Here is a 20,274-nt window from a genome sequence, read left to right on the forward strand (position 1 = left end):
TGCTTTAATGAGGCATATAACACTTAACTTTAGATAAATTGGTGACCATATCAGCGTTATATACATTTAAAAGAATGAGTGGTCTAGATACAGCCATATTTGAGGCCATTTAAGGTATCCATTTTGGGTATGATGAAACTGCTTTGTTATCTTGAACGTAACCTAGGTGTATTGATGAAGCCTTTGGATTAAAGCAATTAAAAGATTGCCAATTCCCACGTTGTGAAGCTTTTGCCATAGTATCTCCCTGGCCGCTCTGTCAACAGCAGCGATAATCTGCAGATTAGCCTTGTAACTGATTGTTTTCCTTTAATGCAGCGGGTATTGCTATGATTTACACAGCAATGACAATATCATTTGTTGATGCACTTTTTCTGAATCCAGTTTGCTTAAAGGGAATCGACCTATGCATGCAGATAAGATGTTCTAATTCATTTAGGATCACTTTTTTAAAAACATGCTCTCTGCATCTAGTAGCGCTTTGAGTCTGTAATCACCCGGGAGGCTTCTATCAACTCTTTTCATGGACCAAAATTAGGATACTCCCCTTTCAAGATGGAGTTAGTATCGTTTTAGGTGATGTGATGTGAGTCATGCTGGTCCTCTCCCCATCAGCATTGGTGGTAAATAGCTTATCGCGCTCTACTCATTTGCACATCTGGTTAAGTCATGCCGTTCCTTCATGTGTTCATGTTTATTAAACTATGTATTTAGCAGACCTAGAGCAGAGTCTCAATGCATGGGCTCATAGTGGAGGAGCATGATGATCCGAAAGGCCCAGAATATGCAACTCTATTAAGGTCATAATATGGGATTTGACCTTTGCACTGTGGTAATCAAAGTCTAAATCTGTGCTTATTTTGCCTCTTTTATTGTAATGAGTAACTGTGCAGTATGGTTCAATGTTGTGTCTAGGGGCTCGTAGAATGCCAAGTGTTTTTTTAATGTCACCAGAACCCTCAGATGGCAATACAATATCATACATGTTGATTTCGGTGTAGTTACTTTGAAAACGTTGTTCTCTTCAAAGTTCAGCTAACAGTGGGCACCTGCTAGGATTTTGAGTGTTTGTTTTGTTTAACTCTGGTGAATAAATTATTGATACAATAATGTCGAAGACAGGTGGATTTTTGCAAGTCTGTGGCTACAGCATTTACCACATTATAACAGATTTATTTATACCACATCATTTCTTAATATGCAGATTTCAATGATGTTTCTAGCTCAAATGAATCAAAATACCACTGCCAGAGAATGTGTCTTTTATTAAGATATATATATATATATATATATATATATATATATAGAGAGAGATAGAGACAGCAGCGCGCGCAACGAAATTCTGTTTACTTATTTAAATGTGTACTTACCTCCGTTCATCCATATTCCGGTGTTTACATTTCCCCACCCTGCCCCTCCACCGCCTCACTGCCCCACCGTCACTCCCTCCACGGACCGCTACTGGAGAGAGAAAGAGAGCGAGAGAGAGAGAGATAGGTGTATATGGCTTTGTTGAACAAAAACACATTAAGTGCCAGCACACGAGGATAGCAGTGCAAAGAAAAAATAACTTGTAGTCCTTAATTTTGTGGTGCAACGTTTCCCTGTTGCACCCAAAAAAATAGGAAATAAAAATTAAACCAGTTGCTGACATGCACATAGCACCAACTCTTATGGGGACACCGGCACAGGGCATTGGATATGAAGATATAAATGTTTTTCTTTCAACTTTATGTTTCTGTGTTGGCGCGAGGAGGTGACATGGATGGCTGGTGTTCTAGGATTCCATGTTTGGTGTGGGTGAGGCGCATTACTGTTACGGTGGGAGATGGTGTTAAGGAGCCCTTCTGTTACTGTACGATAAAAATAATAAATGTTCCCATCAAATTACAAGTACTGACAATGTAAAAAGCTTAAGCATCCTGTAAAGCAAAGCTGAGTCCTTTGCTACAAATCAAAACTTAAAACATCTGCTCCTCTGCTTAGATGATGCACAATTTACTGTAGTTCACACATTGTCTCTGACCCATTAATGGCAGCGGTGAGTTGTCAGGCTCAGAAGAGACATTGATTATTCAATAAATTTCACACTCCTGAGAACATTGCCCTTGAGATCAAAGCTCTTTGTAACATCTTCAGAAGAATAACATAAACACGAGGGAACAAGCCTTACCAAATCCAATAGTTTGTCTCTAGTACAGTCAGTGTTTTCTCAAGCTAAGCTAACACAGAGAGTAGGCATAGCAGGAAAAGCATCTGAGCAACCTTCCCTCAAACACGAATCAAGCGCGATCGGGAAGCAGCAGCACATGCTTTCTTCGCATACAGAACTGACATGACATGGACAAAGAGACTCAAACAGAGCGGATCCAGTGTGGAAAACAGCGGTGCGCCCTTTTTTACAGTCAATACACCCACACGCCATGAAGTTGAAGTAGCTGCGCACCCTTAATTCAAGCAGGTAGAGTACAGGCACTACCAGTGCCATTTCCGTTACTCTTATAGGACAGCTACCTACTGCAGTACGGAGTTCCCTCAGACACAAACAATAGTTACAGCGTGCTTCAGACTTCCCTTGAAGACACAGATCAGGTGCAGCCCAGGCAGCAGAAGCAACACGTACACCACAGACAAGAACAGACCAGACGTCAATAAATAGCCTTAGGTGGGTATTGTAAGGGACAAGGAGTGACATTGCCACCTTCCCTTATTGAAAACAGACTTTATACACCACTGGAGTTTACAATGGAAGGTTCAAAAGGTCCCAGCCTGAGTCCTAATGCCTTTATTCGGATAATGAGGAGGCTTTTCTCGAGGTATTGAATCTTTTTTACCTCATTATTTATGTTACTCTAGTGTGAGACAGACTCTTCCTCCAGATTTTTAATAGTCCTTTTAGTAATTGCAGAATTCCTGGAAATGGTTTTCAATATGAACCTTTATTTATGCACGAACAGAGGAATGTGATCTAAGCAATCCACTCTTTTTGATGGTAATCAAATGCATTAACAGGTTGTTTCTCTCAAACAGCCGAACAGCCGACACGTGTTTCGCCCTTCAATGTCAGTCAGACTTGGTCTTTTTCAAGGCTTTAACATTCCTGGTGTCATATTAATCAAGTCACTTTGGTCCATATTCAAAGAGATTCAGCAATGAAAATCTTACATTTAATTGCACCATAGATTTTTCTCGTCACTTCATGGATATCCAAGGCAGAATCAAAATATATTTTAATTAAACTACCTTCTTTGCAACCAACTTTCATAGGGTTTTTCAGTGCAATATTAAGTAATGCTTACACTGTCATGAAGAATGAATGTTCCAAGGAGAGTGGGATGCAATTTGCACAGGATCACCAGTGGGAAACAGTGAGCATTCTGGAAGAAGAAGTAGACACTTACAGAGTAGAAGGTGTGGACATGCAATCAAAAGCATTACTTAATATTGCACTGAAAAACCCTATGAAAGTTGGTTGCAAAGAAGGCAGTTACCTCTTGAACCTGCAACCTCTTTGTTGGTACCAACTCCTGTGTCTTTAGCATACAAACCTTTTCGGAGTTGGGCCTCCCAAAACTTCTAAGGTTCCTTCTCCTCAACTCAAACACAAAAAAGAGGGGGTACGGGAGCAGATTGGAAATAGAGGTCCAGCACCCGTGCTCCCTACAGTCTACGTTTCAATCACTAGAGTAACTGTTCCTAGAAAAGAGCTGACCAGTCCATTCGCTAGAAGGACAAATGACAGAAACTCTGTCAAGGGGAGTGGGTTGGATAATATTAGTTTTAAAGGGGGGATTTCCTCCTTGTAAAGAAAGTGCCCTCACACACTCAGAGGGGTGTCATGCTTCATCATCAGGCATTGTTTCTCATGGGGGTGGCACTGTAGCCCCCACGGGCCCAACGAGAGGGCTCTTTGTCAAAGATCTTTTGTGAGGAATGCCGCAGTGGTGAGTGCAGGTGTGTAGGGTGTGGTGCTTAGTGAGTTAAAAATATCACACTAGTACCCTGGAGAGACTTTATTCTGGGGTCTGTATAATATGGTTAAAAACTGGATTCAAGAGGAATACTCTTGACAGGGTGGTCAGGGTAGGGAGTATTCTCCTTCTGCGTATTTTTAGTGCAAGTGATGGTAAAATATTAATGGTATCAGGTCGACGTGTTTCACGCCTCTCGTGGTCCCTAGTGGATCCAGTGGCGTTTCTTCAGGACCGTGCAAAAGTGTATAAGGTGAAGAAAAGGGGGCGGGGGGTCTGGGACGGCGACACCCAGTAACCCTGTAATGATACCTAGATTCAGGTGTGGTCAAGGTGCCCCTGCACCCAAATGGATATGACCACTTTATTTGCAAAATCCAACCCCAAGAATCATAAGGGAAAGCTTCATTGGCTAGGATTGTGACATAGATAAGTAAACATTGACCTCCAGTGAAGCAAGCTAGTTACCTGCCCTTCGCTGCCCAGTCGCCGGTGTAGGGCCTACCAGAACTTCTAAGGCTCCTTTGCCTCCACTCCCACAGATGTCATACAAGAGGTTATACCTGCTCTGCTGTATCTTACCTGATGCTAAGACGGGTGCCCGCTAACAGGCCTGCCGCTTCGCCATGCTTTCCTGTTGGCAGGTTCCACTTCGGACTCCGTGAATGTTACTGCCGCAGCATAAGGGTTAGAAAAGACCCCCGTGCCCTCCTGCCACCTAATGGATTCTTAAACTCTCTACATAATAGTCAAGGGCAGATCGCACTCTCCCTTCTAGTTGAGCCCCGTCACCCACCAGATTAAACAAATTTGTCACCGTATGCTCTGTTGTGTCAGAAACCACATATGTGGGGTGGCGGGCCATACTTTGCCCTCCCCACCTCTCTACCGATGCAGGACATACTGTCCTGTGGGATCCCGTGCTGGAGGTGCTCGGAAACCTTCCCCGTGTTGCGCCACCGAGGCTACACCAGACCCTCTTGAGACAGTGATCTTGAAGTCCCTTGCTGGTGTCCAGCTGGCCTCACTGGGCCTCGCCTTCTCTTCACGTCGGGTCTGGGGCCCCAAATTCCATGTATACCTGTAGAAAAAAGAGCAGAGGCCTGGTGTGCTGGTAAAACTACTAGACCGCTGTGCTATCGTAGCCACCCCCTCTTTTAACTCTGTTACTAAGTGCCTTTCCCAAATAGTCATCCACTGCGCCCCCAAAACAGGGTGGCTGAAAGTGCCAAGCACCCATTCTGATCTGCTTCTCGGCTGGTCCCCATATTTTATCTGCCTTCCCCTACCATATGCCTACACTGGTGGCTTGACTGCCCATGCACCTGATGTGCTTTCCCACAGGTACAGAAACACACCTCCTCCCCTATGCTGTCCCCCTCATCATCACTCAATCCCTCATCAGCCACTGATACTGCCTGGCAGAAGACCTTGCCATGGAAGTCCTCACGTCCCTCACATAGGGGCCCTTCATAAGAAAAATGGGCACCCTCTGCTATAGAAGTGTGGCCCATGAGCTCTCCCCTTTGCCTTTTTTCCACTGCCCACAGGCCCTTCACCCTTTGAGGTACCCTCCCCAGTCAACTGGAACTGCTCAATTCAAAGGGGCTCCACCCTCAATCCAGTTCCCCGGTGGTGGTGCCTGCTTCCTGATCCTCTATGGAGAAAGTCTCATCCTATGCCATGGCCTGGGCATAAACTTCCCTAAAATCAACTATCTCTGCTTCCTCAACAGCCCCACTCTGTCCTGGCCTGTGCATATCCTCCTCGCTCACCCTCACAGCCACTTCCATCCCCCTGCATCACCCTGCAGCAGAAGCACCTGTGCGTAATCGCCTCTTCTGCCCTAGGCCCTCCTCTCCCTTTGTGGGAGGCCCTGTGCACTCCAGCGATGGCCCAGTCCCTTTCTAGCCCCCGCGAGGCCACCTCCTGCAAATTGGAGGCCTCGCTCATGCTCCCAACAGTCATGTACCGAGGGTGCTCCTGCCTGTCCCCAACTCACCCCGTCTGTCTTGAAGGGCTCATTCCAGGCATGAATGCTGACATCACCCCTCCCCCTGGACACTCACGGAACCCAGGAGTGACCCCACCTGCTCAACTGCTCACTCTGCTGATGTCCTGATGTCTAACACGGCGGTGAGCCCGTAAACACTGTGGTCAAGACCCCGCCTACTGCCTTCTGAACAGGGCGACAGCTGGGCTGCAGCGCCCCTTCCTCCAGCAAATCCAGGTACCCGGCCTCAGATAGGAGTTTTACCCCTGGGGCCACGAGGTCTACTTGTACCCTACTTGATGTCACCATCACAGTAAGTTATACCTTCTTGCTAACTCACACTATATCTACGCCAACTAGGCCTAAGCCACCACTAAACTTACTACCAGGGCAAAACATTATGCTACCAGGTATCAGCCATCGTGCCACTAGATAAAATGGCTGCTTTTATACCCCTGGGCTACAAAGTAGCCCCAAAATAGCCCAGAACCCGAGCAGTCGTCAGACTGCTCCACTTGCCCAAAAAGAAAACCCAGGGGCAGACCTCCCTTTAGTTGGCTGCCCCCCAAATCCACCGTGGCAATCCATGCAACACTGCTTGCACAACATTTTATAGAGATTGCTAGCCTTTCGAATTGCTTCTGTAATTCTTTCAGAGGTGTTGTGTGCTCTGAAGCACCGCAACTACTGTATACAATATTTGACTTTCAGACAGTTACCAGGAGTGCGTTGACATATAGATCTGAATCTCATTTGTGTGATTTTGCTTTTCAAATAATCTATGTGATTTATCCCAGAGAGACCGCCTGCTCAAGATATCAGCTCTTGAACCACCCGGGGCCTGCAGAGGAACACTTATGGCCTGTGGGAAATTCTAACAATCCCTTTTTGTTTATCAACGCACTGATGAATGAGCAACCTAGAGATGCTTGTGTTTTAGACTAAACTCCTGGATTCGAGTATTGAGCTGAGGCTGTTTGCAGTAGTGATAAGAAGTAGATTTGATGTTTGATTTATTTATCAGAGTGTGTGGTCTACTGTATGTAACAGGTGCAGAATGCCAAAAAAGTACTACTGAGACGATTTGGTAACATAATCATTCTGAAGACCTTAGAGAAGTTCATTCTCAAAATAGAATATCCTTTATAAGCGGTTAAATCTACCAATCCTCTGGCCTCCATGAAGTTACTGCTACTGTAAGATTTCAGGAGAGGAAGAAAATGCAACAAACAGTTGGACACAAATACCCTGTTTTTTGTCATCAAAAACAGAATCTTGAAGAGAATCTGATATTTGTAGGGTGGGCGCATGCGTACCACACCTGATTTGTAAATGCATGTTTGTATAAATCTTGCATTCAGCATTAATCACTGTTTGCTATCCTCAGTGTGACATGCTGAGAGAACTTCCTGCTGCCCATGATATACCTCAGTTTATGGTTTATTGGTTCAATAGCTTTTGGACCTTTTTAGGTCTCTCCTGGCGTTAGCAGCGCGCATGCGCTGCCCTCGCCTGCGAGAGCCTTTTGGAATCGATACAGATTCGGAAGTGACTTCCAGCCCCGCCGCTGTTTCCCATTGGCTTGCATCATCATTTATGGTAAACAGTGGCGCGTGATTGGAAATCTGGCTTCTTGGTTACCTCCTTGTCCACTTTCAGTAATTATGTGTCCTTTTTAGCTCGCTCCCGGCGCCACTCCTCTTTCGAATACCCCCGATGATTCCCTCTTTTGACCCATTATCAGCCTTTCATCTCTTTGGATCCCTGGGAAACTCACCAAGCTCTCGCTGGGCAGGGGGGAGTGACCAAGGAGCTGAGGTGTCCACTGAGAAATCAACAAGCATTGAAAAAGGCAATAGGTCTTGCTTTTGATTAAGTTAAAGCCATTTGCTTTGCTATACAATACCATTAGCAAAGCAAATGGCTTTAACTTAATCAAAGGCGAGACCTATTGCATTTTCAATGCTTGTTGTAAGCTGATTCTGGCACAACAGGCCTTAGTCAACATTTGTACTGAGTAAATTCCTCTGCGGCACCAGGTACAGTGAAACTGGTCACACAGTAAGCCAGGACACCAGGAGTGACATTCAGAAGTAAAAATATGAAGACGCGGCTTAATTATACTGTAAGTGACAGTACAACCACTCTGCCCAGTTACACACTTGAGTAGTTATAGATCACATTCTAACTAGTCAGGAGGATTGTTTATTCTCACTATGAAGAAATGAACTTCTACTTTCTTGCTTCCTTCGGGAAAAATCAAAATTTGCGGTTCTTAACCATTTTACGTATTTAACTTTCACTACTGGAAGCGAGGGACTCTGGATTAAGCCATGTATCCAATTTAAACCTTATCCAATATACAAAAATACCCAAAAAGAGTACATTACAAACAAATACACAAATTATGAAGTCTTTTATTGAATTCACAAACCACAAAATGCCCAATGTCCGAAATTCTAGTGAAAATTTGGAGCATTTCAAACACAGTTTTATTTCTGAAAGACAAACTCATATGCTAGACTCTGGCACATCACTTTGTCTTTTGCTCCATCTGCATTATCTTTTTTTCTCAGCACATACCAGTGCTTCATTTAAAGCCACTAATTGGCCATACACTATTACATTTGCTACACTCCCACAAATCAAGTTAAGGATACATTATAATATTTTAATTCCAGTTTCAAATTCCTTCACATTTACAGAACTTTTTCAAATTTAACATTTTCAGTTTTACTTCTTTTATGTGTGTGTACTTTGAAAAATGTGCTGAAAATATTTAATTTTCCAAATAGTTGCGGACCCCTGAATTAAGACGTTGCAGACCCTCAGGGGTACACCAACCTCGAGTTCAGGATAAATGATCTAAATTAATGGTAAAATCATAACCAGATTTTGGTGGCAGCAATTTATAAACCAATACATTTATGCATGCTATCTTGCTATCAAAAACATAAATCCAAGCCATATTTTAAGTATCTAATTTGATTTTATGAAATATGAGTTACATTTTTTAGATTAGCCTCAGACAGGCTGTAAGTAATTAGGGTAATTACTTTACGTTGGCTAGAGAAAAATGTAGTCCCACTATGCTACTGGTCTTGCTACAACATCTGCTGACTGCCAAGGATCAGAGAGCTTTTTGACAAAGATGAGAGTTGTAGTGGATTGCCATAACACTGGTTTAAGAGCCTCAATGGCTTTATTCACATACTTATGCTGCATTCCAAGTCCTTAAGTCTCTTTCTCTCTGTGGATTTCTTGCTTTTTTGAATCCCCTGGGAGTGAGTAACGTTTTTTTGTAGTGACCTGAACAGGCTGGCCAGAAGTGAAGTTCAGGAATATCGGAGTGCTCTTTCCCATTCCCAAATGTCTCTGCTGTGTTGAAGATTTCCTGTCATCAGTCACTCTCTCAGAATAGGAAATACCTCATCCTACAGTGAATGGAGCATATGAGTACATAAATTTACCTAGGATGTATTTATTCACATTTCATCCTTCCTTCAATAAAAGCATAACAGTGCATTTGGATGTTGTGTGCCTTTATCCTGGTTTTCCACTTCCATCTCTTTCCCTTCACCCACAAAGAAAGGAACTTCTTAACCCCTTCGCTGCCAGGCCGTTTCCCCCTCCTGTGCCACGCCCTTTTTTGGCTATTTGGGGTAGTGCGCGCTGAGGCCCCTGTAACTTTTTGACCACATAAGGTATCCACCCCAAATTTGCGTCCTTTTCTTCCAACATCATGGGGATTCTGAGGGTACTCAGGGTTTGTGGATTCCCCTGGAGGGGTCACAGAAATGATCCAAAATACAGCAAAATGTAGTTTTTTGGGGGGAAAATGGGAAAAATGGGCTGCAAATGAAAGCATCTGGGTTTTTCCCTGCAAGTGTTATCAAAAAAGGGTTTATAGGGCTGAAGTCACCATTTTCCCAGCTTTTAGGGGATACCAGACTTTTGTCATAAACCCAACATTTTTTACACAGTTTTGGTATTTTTCTGGGACATAGCCTATTTTTGCTATTTTTTGTGCTTTCGACCTCCTTCCAGGTAATGGTAGAAATGGGTACAAAAACAATAATGGATCCTGGAAAGCTATACATTTTGGAGAAGTAGACAACATTCTGAATTCAGCAAGGGGTCATTTGTGTAGATCCATCAAAGTTTCTTTATAGAAACTAACAGTTAAATATAGGATAAATTGAAAATTTGTTGAAAAAAAGCGCCTTTTGTGTCAACGTTTTCACCTGTAACTTCTTCTAATTTTGACAGGTCTTTGAAAGCAATATACCGTTACATCCACTGGACATTTCTGGTTGTGGGGATATATAGGACTTGTAGGTTCACCAAGAACCCGACGAACCCAGAGCCAAAAACTGAGAAGCAACTTGCAATGGTTTTTTATTATGTACCGGGTATATAGTAATTATTCTGTAAAAATGTGTACATGGAAAAATCGGTATGAAAGACACCTATGTATTTCTGAAATGGGAACAAAATATAGAGTTTAGAAACAGTAGATATTTGCACATTTCCGAAATTGGGAATACTCATACTAGCATGAGAATTATCAGTCATTTTTTAGAATGACTTCTTTTTTACACAATGTCTTTCATTTGGAAGGCAGAAATGCATCGAAAGTCAATAGGTAATAACAGTTCCTTTACAAATCTGAATTACCCTAAGTCTCCCGATAAAAATGGTACCTCACTTGTAGGGGTAGGCATAGTGCCCAGGACAGGGAATGGCTCAAAACCCAACGTGAACACACCACATTTTCACAATGCAAAATGACCCTTTTTTAGCAAAGTGCCTAGCTGTAGTTTTTGAACCATAGCTCTGCCGCACCTAGGGAAACCTAGCAAACCTATACATTTTTGAAAACTAGACACCCAGGGGAATCCAGGATGGGGTGACTTGACTGCCTCCCACCAGGTTCTGCTACCCAGAATCCCTTGCAAACCTTAAATATTGCCAAAAAAAACAAATTTCCCCCACATTTCTGTGGTGGAAAGTTCTGGAATCTGCGTGGATCCACAAATTTCCACCAACCCCGTGTTCCCCAAAGTCTTCCAATAAAAATGGTACCTCACTTGTGTGGGTCGGCCTAGTGCCCGCGACAGGAAACGGTGCAAAACGCATTGTGGACACACCTCAATTTCGCAGTGAAAAATGAACTTTTTTTGGCAAAGTACCTAGCTGTAGTTTTTGAACCATAGCTCTGCCGGCACCTAGCGAAACCTAGCAAACCTATACATTTTTGAAAACTAGACACCCAGGGGAATCCAGGATGGGGTGACTTGACTGCCTCCCACCAGGTTCTGTTACCCAGAATCCCTTGCAAACCTAAAAAATTGCCAAAAAAACGCATTTTCCCCACATTTCTCTGGTGGAAAGTTCTGGAATCAGCGTGGATCCACAAATTTCCACCCACCCCGCGTTCCCCAAAGTCTTCCGAGATAAATGGTACCTCACTTGTGTGGGTCATCCTAGTGCCCGCGACAGGAAACGGCGCAAAACGTAACGTGGACACACCTCAATTTTGTAGCGAAAAATGACCCTTTTTAGGCAAAGTGCCTAGCTGTAGTTTTTGAACCATAGCTCTGCCGGCACCTAGGGAAACCTAGCAAACCTATACATTTTTGAAAACTAGACACCCAGGGGAATCCAGGATGGAGTGACTTGACTGCCTCCCACCAGGTTCTGTTACCCAGAATCCCTTGCAAACCTAAAACATTGCCAAAAAAAACACATTTTCCCCACATTTCTCTGGTGGAAAGTTCTGGAATCTGCGTGGATCCACAAATTTCCACCCACCCCGCATTCTTCAAAGTCTTCCGAGAAAAATGGTACCTCACTTGTGTCTGTCGGCCTCGTGCCCGCGACAGGAAACGGCGCAAAACGTAACGTGGACACACCTCAATTTCACAGCGAAAAATGACCCTTTTTTGGCAAAGTGCCTAACTGTAGTTTTTGAACCATAGCTCTGCCGGAACCTAGGGGAACCTACCAAACCCACACATTTCTGAAAACTAGACACCTGGGGGATTCCACGGAGGTATGGCTTGCGTGGATCCCCCAAAGTTTCCTTACCCAGAATGCCCTGCAAACCTCAAATTTAGCTGAAAAAATCATCTTTTTCACACATTTTTGTGTGGGAAAGTTGTGGCTGACACAAATTTCCTACCACCCAGCGTTCCCCCAGGTCTCCCGATAAAAACGGTGCCTCACTCGTGTGGGAGGCCCAAGTACCCGCGACAGGCAAGGGCCCAAAATGTATTGAGGCGACATGAAAATTGCCTACCTCAAAACGACCTGGTTTTGCAAGGGGGGTCACCTGGGCTTTTGGCCCGGTGCTCGGCGGCCACCTAGGGGAACCTACCAAACCCACACATTTCTGAAAACTAGACACCCGGGGGATTCCAGGGAGGTATGGCTTGCGTGGATCCCCCAACGTTTCCTTACCCAGAATGCCCTTCAAACCTCAAATTTAGCTGAAAAAATCACCTTTTTCACACATTTTTGTGTGGGAAAGTTGTGGCATCACCGGGCTAACACAAATTTCCTACCACCCAGCGTTCCCCCGGGTCTCCCGATAAAAACGGTGCCTCACTCGTGTGGGAGGCCCAAGTACCCGCGACAGGCAAGGGCCCAAAACGTATTGAGGCGACATGAAAATTGCCTACCTCAAAACGACCTGGTTTTGCAAGGGGGGTCACCTGGGTTTTTGGTCCAGTGCTCGGCGGCCACCTAGGGGAACCTACCAAACACACACATTTCTGAAAACTAGACACCCGGGGGATTCCAGGGAGGTATGGCTTGCGTGGATCCCCCAACGTTTCCTTACCCAGAATGCCCTGCAAACCTCAAATTTAACTTAAGAAATCACCTTTTTCACACATTTTGGTGTGGGAAAGTTGTGGCATCACCGGGCTGACACTAATTTCCTACCACCCAGCGTTCCCCCGGGTCTCCCGATAAAAACGGTGCCTCTCTCGTGTGGGAGGCCGAAGTACCCGCGACAGGCAAGGGTCCAAAACGTAGTGTGCCTCAACAGGCAAGGGCCCTAAACGTAGTGCACCTGACTACGTTTTGGGCCCTTGTCTGTGGCGGGTACTTGGGCCTCCCACACGAGTGAGGCATTTTTAGGTTTGAAATGGATTCTGGGTAACAGAACCTGGTGAGAGCCAGTGAAGTCACCCCATCCAGGATTCCCCTCGGTGTCTAGTTTTAAAGAATGTACAGGTGTGCTAGGTTTGCCTACGTGCCAACTGCGCTAGGGCCCAAAATCCACAGGTATGCACATTGCTAAAAAAGATTCGGAGCCCAGTGGGCTTTCTGCCGCCCTGGGGGGGAATCGGGGAAGGGGGGTTTCATCCTGATATGCCCCTAAAGGGGCAGAAAGACTGTGGCTATTTTTTGTGGGGGTGGGGGCATTGGTATGACCATTTTGGGCAGCCCCCACCCCCACGCATAAAAAAAGCCTGCGTACTCGCTGGCGCCTAGTGGGCTTTCTGCCGCCCCAGGGGGCAGATCAGGGGCCACTGCAGAAAGACTGGAATTTCTCTGGGGGTGGGGTGGGGTATTGGCATGCCCATTTTGGGGAGCCCCTACCCCTACACTAATAAAACAAAAAAATCCATGGTTTCTAGTGGGCATTCAGCGCCCCCAGGGGGGGCCAGATTGGGGGCTACAGCTCCCATCTGCCTCCGGGGGGGCAGAAAGACTGTCATTTTTGTGGGGGGGAGGGTGGGGGCATTGGCGTGCCCGTTTCGGGCAGCCCACACCCTAAAAACAATTGCGCTAAAAAAAATCCCTGGTGTTTAGTGGGCTTTCTGCTCCCCCGAAGGGGCAGATTAGGGGCCAATGCCCCATCTGCTCCCCCGGGGGGGCAGAAAGACTGTAATAATTGGGGGGTGGGGTGGGGGCATGGGCCTTCCCGTTTTGGGCAGCCCCCACCCCTATTTTTATTTTTTTTGTAAATTCCTTGGTGTCTAGTGGTCTTTTTGCCCCCCCCCGGGGGGGGGCAGATTGGGGGCCAATGCCCCATCTGCCCCCAGGGGGGGTAGAAAGGCTGTAATGGTGGTGGGTGGGTGGGGGCATTGGCGTGCCCGTTTTGGGCAGCCCACACCCTAAAAACAATTGCGCTAAAAAAAATCCCTGGTGTTTAGTGGGCTTTCTTCCCCCCGAAGGGGCAGATTAGGGGCCAATTACCCATCTGCCCCCCGGGGGGGGCAGAAAGACTGTGATTATTGGGGGGTGGGGTGGGGGCATGGGCCTGCCCATTTTGGGCAGCCCCCACCCCTATTGCTATTTTTTATAAAATTCCCTGGTGTCTAGTGGGCTTTTGCCCCCCGGGGGGGCAGATTGGGGGCTACTGCCCCCATCTACCCCCCAGGGGAGGCAAAAAGACTAAATAATGCCCAATATGTTTGGGGGGAGCAAAGGCCCTTGCCCAAGGGGCTGCTCCCCCCTCCCACGTAGAAAGTGAAACTGAAATGAGCCTCTTGGCTCATTTCAGTTTCACTTTCACTGTAATGACGTCGGTGCGACGTGCGCGCCGATCGTCATTACAGTGAAAGGGGGGGTGGCCTCGGGAGCTGGGGAAGCTCTTCCCCAGCTCCCGAGGCTATTTTGCATGAAAGGGAATCCCTCTGGTACCCGCACCAGACGGATTCCCCAGGGTATGCCTCATGACGAGCTGGACTCGTCATGGGCACAGCGCGACTGTGCTCCATGACGAGTCCAGCTCGTCATGGGCATACAAGGGGTTAATGGATGATGATTGAGGTTTGACATTCCCCAGGTTTATTGTACCAAACATGTTTTGTGTATCTTTGAGGTAAAGGAGTCTAAAGTTCTTTCAAGAGAAAAACTTGACCATCGCAGGTTAACATTTTTAAAGATTCCTTTACAGGAGTTAATTACAGATCCATCCGGATTCAATGATTGGTAATTACTCTGTGTTTGGCCTGATAAATATTTAAATGGTTCAGGGCGGCAGGTGCTTAAGCCTTGAGTGGAGCTAAGAGTCCACAAACCTGAATGCCAACACAGCAATGAACATATTCTAGTGGTGCGACTTCCCTTACAAATACGTCTCTTGTGGCATATCCCTAAAAAAATACTCATAGTGGGAGATTGTATGTTTTCAACTATTTGTAGAAATGGTGCAGACTTACTGGTATATACTTCAAAAAGACCATCCTTATGGCAGCAATGTGGTCACACAACAAGGATTTTAGAATAAAAGGCAGCACATCCTTGTGCCTTGCAGCTAATGTACGGTACAGATTTTGGTCCTATTCCACCTGGCCAATGTGAGCACCAGTTTGGGGAGTTGCCTGTTGGTGGCAAGCTCATTCTTGAATGGTGCAGAGCACCGGGATGCAAGATAAGTGGGCGGAGTGCAGGAACACGAAGGCATGGAAGGATGTTGAACAGAAAGTTCTCCTTACAGCTAACCACTCAAGGAAATGATATTTTCCTACAGAAGGAGGATTGGCTAGCCTTAAATGTATTCCTATTCAAGATAGCTGCTGTAGTAAATTCATATTTTGTGCATAGTGAACCCTGATGTTTCACTCTTTTCTGGACACTAGTTTAGCTGGTATTAGTACTCTATGCACTGTTATACTGGCATTCATTGCCACAGTGAACATGCTCTATCCCTAACATGGTACAGGTAAAATTGGTTTCACCTAACTGTTCTGGCTTAAAACCAGTTATGCCCCTCATCTTACCTCCAGAGTCCAATACACATTCTTGGCTGCATTTGATGACTCTGCCTGCCAAAGGACAATTGTTAGTCCTCTCAACCCATGGAAGAGCTGAACGATAATAACGATCCAAAGAACATAACATAATAGTACATTTTGATTTCGGACAAAGCATGAGACAGATAGAAAATACAGCAGCCTCGTTTAAGCCCTCTCGCACCAATGTCAAAGTACCCCAAAACCTCTTAAGATTTGCACATTTTTATCCCTGATATCTTAAAGATTTGGCAAAGTTAAATAGTGGCACCACCTGTGTCTTAAAGAAGGTAAACATTATTTTATTGAGTGGAGGTTTTAATAAATTGACATTATGATGTAAAAAAAAATGTAGAACTCCAGATGCCGCTCTCATGTTTAATGTTTAGCAATGCTAGGAGAGTAACTTACATGTAGAGAATGATCAAGCTGTCATGAAGACTCCTAAGCAAGACTCCATTTTGTGCACGATAAGTAAACCTGTCTGCCTTTGGCCCATATGCCTCATGTAATTAATCGTGAAAATGTCAAATCATCCAAACAATGACAAACACCTTAAGCGATATAACTCTGCCACAAGTCCCTGATATCTATAATTCATGGCTTGACAGTGAATGTGGTAAATAAACAAGTTATCTGAATTGACAGATTTTCATCATACTGTTTCATACCGATTTCTTTCAGACTAACTGGAAAGTCCCCAATGTACAGTTAAGGTCATGGCCAACTGTTAGAAATGAGGGTCTCTAGTTGGCAGAGGTAGGTACCAAGTAGGGGCCCTTGCTTCTAGTCAGGGTAAGGGGGATACACTCCTAAAATAACCCCTGCTCACCTCCTTGGTAGCTTGGCACAAGCAGACAGGCTTATCTTAAAGGCAGTGTGTAAAGCATTTGTGAACACATACAGCAACACAGTGAAGACACTACAAATGGACACCACACCAATTTAGAAAAATAAGTAATCTTTATCTAAACCAAAACAAGACCAAATGACAAAAATCCACAGTACAGTTATCCAGTTATCTTCAAAAATAGGTTACTCACTCAAATATAGCTTGTAGCAACAAATAACGCTACTTGGAGTTACAACGACGTTGTGAGCGGTGAAACTCCCAAAGTACGGCACTGACTGCAAGGTGCACGGCGTCGGGCCCACACAGAACAGTACCTTGCAAGATGGTGAAATCAAAGACAGTTCACGGCGTCAGGAAGGTGTGGCTTCGTTGGTGCTGCAAAGCGTTTGACTCCTTACGACCCTAGAGGAGGTGCAGCCTCTGTTCCTTACTGCAGCGCAGGGGAGGTGAGACGACGGTTCCTTACTGCATTGGGGAGATGACATCATGATGGCTCCGAAACCACTGTTCCTTACGATGGCGCAATGACGATGGATTCGAAGAGTCACCCACGTCGGGGATCGGCTTCGCTATGATAAAGTCGGCATTGGAGTTGATGTAGCACAGCAGCAGGCGTCGGGCCCACATCACAAGTCAGAGCAGCACTCACGGCTTCGGGCAGGTTAGGGCAATGCTTGCTGGTGTCTGTGTGGCACGACGGCCGGCGTCGGGGTCTACCTCGCAAGTCGGAACAGCGCTCATGGCTTTTTGTGCAGATCACTGAGTCGCTCGCCAGCGTTGGTGTTGCAATTTCCTTCTGTAGCAGCTAAAACAGTAGTTTTAGATGCAGGCAGACAGAAGGGGTGACGTCTTTGTGTTCCTGAGACTTCAGAACAGGAGGAAAGCTCAGTTTCAAGCCATTGGAGAACTTTTCTTCAAGCAGGTGACAAAGCAAAACAGCAAAGTCCTTTTTCTGCTTTCCTTGGCAGCAAGCAGCCACTGCAGGCCAACCCCAAACAGCAAACAGCACAGGGGCAGTATTCCTCCTCAGCTTCTCAGGCTCTTCTGCTTGGCAAAGGTTTCCTCTTGATTTCCCAGAAGCGATCTAAAGTTCTGGGGTATGGGCCCCACTTTTTATACAAACAAATCCTTTGTTCTCTGAAGGCAGAGAGTGTCTGTACCCAACCAAAACCAGTTCTGTCCTCACTGGTGCAGCTTCCTGGCAGGAGGTGGAGGCAGCATTGTTGAAGGCAGACCAGGCCCATTCAGGTGAAAAGGCACTTTCCTCCCCCTATTCCAAATGCAACCTAGGTCTATTCAGCTCAGCCCTGACTCATAAGACTTCTGGAGCCACAGCCCTCTCCAGCACCCTGTCATCCAAAATCCACACATGCAATACACAAACCTAGCAGAGGCACACTGGATGGTTAGGCAAGAAAATACCCACTTTCTAAAAGTGGTATTTTCAAACACAGAATGTATAAATCACCCTCACTAAAAGATGCATCTTAACATTCTGAGTTCAGGCATACTAAGCATTACATTTTAATCTTGTTCCCAGGGTCAGTTATGTTTATAAGATGTTATAAACAAACTCCCCATTCTGTCCTATGGGAACAGATTGCCTTGCAATAGTGAAAAACGAAATTAGCAGCATTTCACTATCAGGACATGCCACACACATCAGGGCAAGTCCTACCTTTCACATACAATGCACCCTTTCCACATGGGTACCTTGGGCCTACGTTAGGGGTGACTAACATGTAGAAAAGGGAAGGTTTAGGGACTGGCAAATGTGTGCAATTGCCAAGTCGACATGGCAGTCCCAGACTGCACACAGGCTCTGCAATGGCAGGCCTGAGCCACATTTTACAAGCTGCTTCTGTGGGTGGCACAATCAGCGCTGCAAGCCCACCAGCAACATTTGATTTACAGGCCCTGGGCACATATAGTGCACTGTACTAGGGTGTGACAAGTAAATCAAATAGCCAATCATGGAAACACTAATCCATAACACAATTTGCACAATATGCACTTTAGCACTGATCAGCAGTGGTAAAGTGCCCAGAGTCATAAAACCACCAACAACAGGTCAGAAAAAATACAGGAGGAAGGCAAAAAGTTCCGGGATGACCCTGCAAAAAGGGCCAAGTCCAACACCAACCTTCTAAAACTCTTATGAAGTGACCACCAATTCAGAAGGGTCTTCACCCCAGTTTATCACAAGAGGTCTTGCCTGACTGCTGTACTGCTGCGGCATCCATTGCTATCCTGAGAGCTGATACTGGGCCAAAATTCAGTGGATAGGAGCAAAGCTCAACTGATGTGTGTTTTCATGTCGAGGAAACACTCTCCGCCGACCAAAGTCTGATAATCACGGCTATCACAGCTTCTCTACTGTGAACAGGTGTGCAGTATGATAAATCCCAAGAAACTCTAGAAGCAAGCTAGTAGCTTTTAAGAAGTTAGGCTGCCAAGGACATCCCAATCATGTTAGTAATGTTCATATTATTATTGCTGCTCGTGCCCTGCATTAGTGCTGTTTTAATTATATTGTGTGTGGTTATTACTCATGCACTAAGCTACAGGAAGAGATTGTTGAAATAAAGGGGGTAAACTCACAAACGCACTCCCGTGGTTAAGCGTGAATTAAAACTGTGTTCACATGTAGCAAAGTTGTGTGGCTTCACCAGAGGCACTCGGACCATAGGCATCAGTACTGACAATTATGCAATGCGTTCCCTTGGCTGGGATTAATATCCCCTATGTGCACTCTCTGAAGAAATTAGTCACTTCTAATCTTGGTGACTCAGTAATCCAAAGAAGTATAATCCAATGTAAAATAAAAGGTCCTTCAAAAAAACAACTACATGTTTTTTCTTTATTCAACAATAAATGATATTTTCTTTGAAGGCATATCATGTAGTGTCATCACATGATTTTATACAAATATCTTGGTTATCACATGTTCCCTTAGAGGTGATGCATAAACATTAAAAAAGGAGGTTTTAGGCATATCAAAAGTTTATTGTGCCAGGTCTGCCAGGTTTAAAACTGCTAAAGCCGGGCTGCAATGGCAGGCCTTGGTACATGTTGTCTCATTGCCTTGGGACTTACAAGTAAATTAAATGTGTCAGTTAGGTATATGCCAATTTTATCAGGCATGGGGAGAGCACAAGCACCTTACCACTGGTTACCAGAAGTGAAGTACACAAAGATCTATGGCCAAGAAAGACGGGTTTAGCTGCAGAAGGCAAAAATCTTGGGGAATTCCATGCAAAACAAGGTCACATGCAACAACATCTATTGAGCTGCTACCGAGAAAATAGGAATATGTCACTTAGATACTCCAATTTCCGTCCCACAAATGGATCCATTGTAAACTATAACTGGTGAACAAGAGTTTCCAGGAGTACCGCACCTGAATTGCAATTATGAGGTTTTCAAAGTGATACCATCCAGTTCATAAGCCATTACAACTAGTCTGTATAGAGTTGATGGAGACTTCTAAAACATGGATAATTTATTAATCTACTACCAAATTTTAAAATTGTTTAATCTCTTCAGTTCATCTTTCGTCTATTTTTTGCAGGGGGCTTGCTTTCAATTTCTTTTGCAGTTTAGGCTTAGAATGTGTGAAAACAAAAGCCCTGGCGTTAAAGGTCTGTAAGGAAGGTAAAGAACATAGTCAAAGTTCTTCACAGCCCTAATGCCCTGTATAGCAAT

The 20,274-nt window shown here is 45.1% G+C and overlaps 1 protein-coding gene across 4 annotated transcripts in view; it reads left to right on the top strand.

Annotated features, from left to right (window-relative positions):
- Positions 1–20,274, top strand: part of INPP4B (inositol polyphosphate-4-phosphatase type II B) — a 2,419,090-nt gene that overhangs the window by 1,354,302 nt on the left and 1,044,514 nt on the right. The gene's annotated exons all lie outside the window — the stretch shown is intronic.

This window comes from Triturus cristatus, chromosome 2_2, assembly GCF_964204655.1.
Source record: "Triturus cristatus chromosome 2_2, aTriCri1.1, whole genome shotgun sequence".
In the NCBI taxonomy this organism is placed as follows: Eukaryota; Metazoa; Chordata; class Amphibia; order Caudata; family Salamandridae; genus Triturus; species Triturus cristatus.